The following is a 3,497-nucleotide window of genomic DNA, read 5'->3' on the forward strand; positions in this document are numbered from 1 at the left end:
ACACGACTGAGCAACTTCCCTTTCAATTTCCACTTTTGTGCATTGGAGAAGGAAATGACAACCCACTCCAGTGTTCTTGCCTGGAGAATCCCAGGGACTGAGGAGCCTGGTGCGCTGCCGTCTATGGGGTCGCAGAGTCGGACAGGACTGACGTGACTCAGCAGCAGCAGCAGCAGCAGCAGAGGTGCTAGCTAACACTGCATTGGCAAGCAAACTACAATATACGCATCCATCAAGTCAACAAGTTGTATACGTTAAACATACCCATACAGGTCAAATATACTTCAATAAGAGACAATAAAGAACAAAGTGGGCTTCGTGTAATCGTCGTAAGACAGGCGATGGCTTTCTTACTTTGTCCATCTTCATGCTGCAGTATAGAAACAGATTGAGGGGCTTCCCTGGTGGTCCAGTGGCTAAGACACCATGCTCCCAGTGCAGGGGGCCTGAGTTTGATCCCTGGTCAGGGAACGAGGTGCCACATGATGCAACTAAAGATCCTGCGTGCCCCAAGGAAGACTGAAGCTCCTGCATGGTGAAACTAAGACCGGCACAGCCAAAGAAGGAAAGAAAAAAGAGATGGGCTGATGCAGGTGGTTCTGAATTCAACATATGCTGTGCAAATCAAAGTCCCACAGCTGTCCTGGAGTGGACATCTGGGCACGCGGGCTGTTGATTCATTTTTGTCAACCTGCCCACTGATGTCTTTGCCCTCCATCCTTCTGAGAAAGGAAACGATGCTGCCATTAAGAGGCGCCTGCTTCCACCGCGCGTCACTCCTGGTGATTCGTCTCCTGCGTATGCAGTGGCCTGATTAACCCTTTGGGTCTCAGAGGGCTCCTCAACCCCTTACCTTTATTCATTTATTCCCTGGCTCCCAGGTGGCAGCCTTCAGTCTTTTCTTTCTCTAACTTACTCCCTTTAGCGGAGGTTTCTCACTTGGGGTCCGTGATGGAACAACATCAGATATTCGATGGTCCTAGAGCAAGCACATTACTTTTGTTTCAAACCTTTGAAAATCTCCAAAAGACAGCAAATTTAAAAAGGCATCTACTAATGCAGAACAGTTCTCTTTTTTCCACTGAGCCCTTGTATCAAAACTCAAAGGTGTACACAAGACACTGAGACTCAGAATTTTTCACAAGCAACTGAATTTTATGTTTATTGATTTGGCTGTGCTGGGTCTTAGTTGCAACATGCAGGATCTTTAGTTGTGGCTTGTGGGATCTAGTTCCCTGACCAGGGATCGAACCTGGGCCTCCTGCATTGGGAGCACAGAGTCTTAGCCACTGGACCACCAGGGAAGCCCCGAATTGAATTTTAAACAAAGAATTTCCCCCACACTTCAGAGGAAAACAAATTGTATTTCAGTCAAAGAGTTGGAAGGCGAAGGAGGAAAATGGAAACAAGTGGGGAGGGCTCGGGGGTGGGGGTCCTGGGGGTTCAGTGGTTCCTGAAGGGTGTGTACAAATTAGAGATTCAGTTCAGTTCAGTTCAGTTGTTCAGTTGTGTCCGACCCTTTGCAACCCCATGGACTGCAGCACGCCAGGCCTCCCCATCCATCACCAACTCCCGGAGCTTGCTCAAACTCATGTCCATTGAGTCGGTGATGCCATCCAACCATCTCATCCTCTGTCATCCCCTTCTCCTCCTGCCCTCAATTTTTCCCAGCATCAGGATCTTTTCAAATGAGTCAGCTCTTTGCATCAGGTGGCCAAAGTATCGGAGTTTCAGCTTCAGCATCAGTCCTTCCAATGAACACCTAGGACTGATCTCCTTTAGAATGGGCCGGTTGGATCTCCTTGCAGTCCAAGGGACTCTCAAGAGTCTTCTCCAACACCACAGTTCAAAAGCATCAATTCTTCTGTGCTCAGCTTTCTTCACAGTCCAACTCTTGCATCCATCCATGACCACTGGAAAAACCATAGCCTTGACTAAGGCTCCTCTGTATGAGAGCATTTCCCCTCCACCTCGCCCCACCCCAATTCTGTTCACATCAAAGACTATGGGCATCTCCATTTGCCTTTCCTGCCTCAGATCTGCAGGCTCCAGACCTAGAGCCCCGTGGTGACTCGGTGACCTGGTCCTGGGGAGGCAGAGGGTGGGTACCTTGTCCCACTCAGCTGCCATTCTGCTGCGTTTGTGTTTCCTGAGCACCAGCTTAAAGACCCAGCCCATGCAATACAGGGGAGGGAGCGGGTGGGGCAATGTGCACCCCCAAAATAAAGAACTGCACTGAGATGGATTCCTGAAACATAATTGCTCAGTAAGTTTGGAATCCTCTTGGAGCTGATCGCAAGATCATTTTCTCTTCTTTGGGGGCCAGAGCATATTCCCCGTCCCTCCTGAAGCTCTGTGCACGAAGTCAGAGGCATCCATCAAGCAGATGTGAGGGTAGGTGTGGAGTCCAGCATCCCGGCCCCTCCCTGCATGCTCACCTCCTCCGTCCTGATGCAAATGAGCAGCACATCCTCACTGCTTCAGCTGGACAGGTTGCTTCTCCAATGGACGGGGAATGGGTTTCCTTCCAGCAAAGGAAAGATGCAGGCAGGCCGAGAACATTCATGTGAGTTTCACGTGAGTGAAGAATAAATATAAAAACATGCAATAGCTCAACACAAATGTTTATTTTTTATAGTCACACAGTTGAGAGAGAGCTCTGTTTCTCAGAAACATCCTTTTCCAAAAAAACCTGAATTTAGCTGAATAAGAAAAAGTGACACATTCTGGGGCAGGCCAGATTTTAGAAGGAAAACTAGTTTATTCTTTAACAAATATTTATTAAGTAGGCAATTATTTATTTTGGAGGTTTCCGAGCAAAGGAGATGTTTTTAATAAGAAAACAGACATATCCCTGCCCTTGTGGGGCTTATGATCCAGTAGGGAGGCAGACTAAAAACAGATAGATCGTTAGTGTGACTTCCATAGGTTCAAGGTGATGTGCTTGGAGTCAGTGAGCAGGGTGATACTCTCTCTTTGGATTTTAGAAAGGACTCTCTGACTCAACAATTTAAGGTTACATTTGTATGTATAGTACCATATGTGAAACAGATCGCCAGTCCAGGATTGATGCATGAGACAGGGTGCTCGGGGCTGGTGCACTGGGATGACCCAGAGGGATGGGATGGGGAGGGGGTGGGGAGGGGGGTTCAGGATGGGGAACACAAGTACACCCCTGGCAGATTCACGTCAGTGTATGGCAAAACCACTACAATACTGTAGAGTAATTAGCCTCCAATTAAATAAATTAATAAAAATTCATAAATAAAAAGAAAATTTAAAGAAGTCATAAACGCACACACACAAGAAAAGTTTCATTAGCAGAGGCTGCTCTAATTTAACATCTGGCAGAGGCAGGAGCCCAAGCAAAGGTCCTGACTCAGAAGAGATCTTTGCTGGGCCTGAAAGATGAGCCTCACTAAAACCCAGGGAATCAGGTGGAGGGGAACGTGGGGGCAGATCACACATGGCTGTTTGGACCTCATATGGATTCTGTC

General features: G+C 47.7%; 1 non-coding gene across 1 annotated transcript; it reads right to left on the reverse strand.

Annotated features, from left to right (window-relative positions):
- Window positions 1-1,231: 1,231 nt before the first annotated feature.
- Window positions 1,232-1,304, reverse strand: TRNAG-CCC (transfer RNA glycine (anticodon CCC)). The gene has a single exon. It is a non-coding gene; the product is annotated as a tRNA-Gly (tRNA).
- Between the last annotated feature and the right edge of the window lie 2,193 nt (window positions 1,305-3,497).

The sequence above is a fragment of the Bos indicus genome, chromosome 4, assembly GCF_029378745.1.
Source record: "Bos indicus isolate NIAB-ARS_2022 breed Sahiwal x Tharparkar chromosome 4, NIAB-ARS_B.indTharparkar_mat_pri_1.0, whole genome shotgun sequence".
NCBI classification, from domain to species: Eukaryota; Metazoa; Chordata; class Mammalia; order Artiodactyla; family Bovidae; genus Bos; species Bos indicus.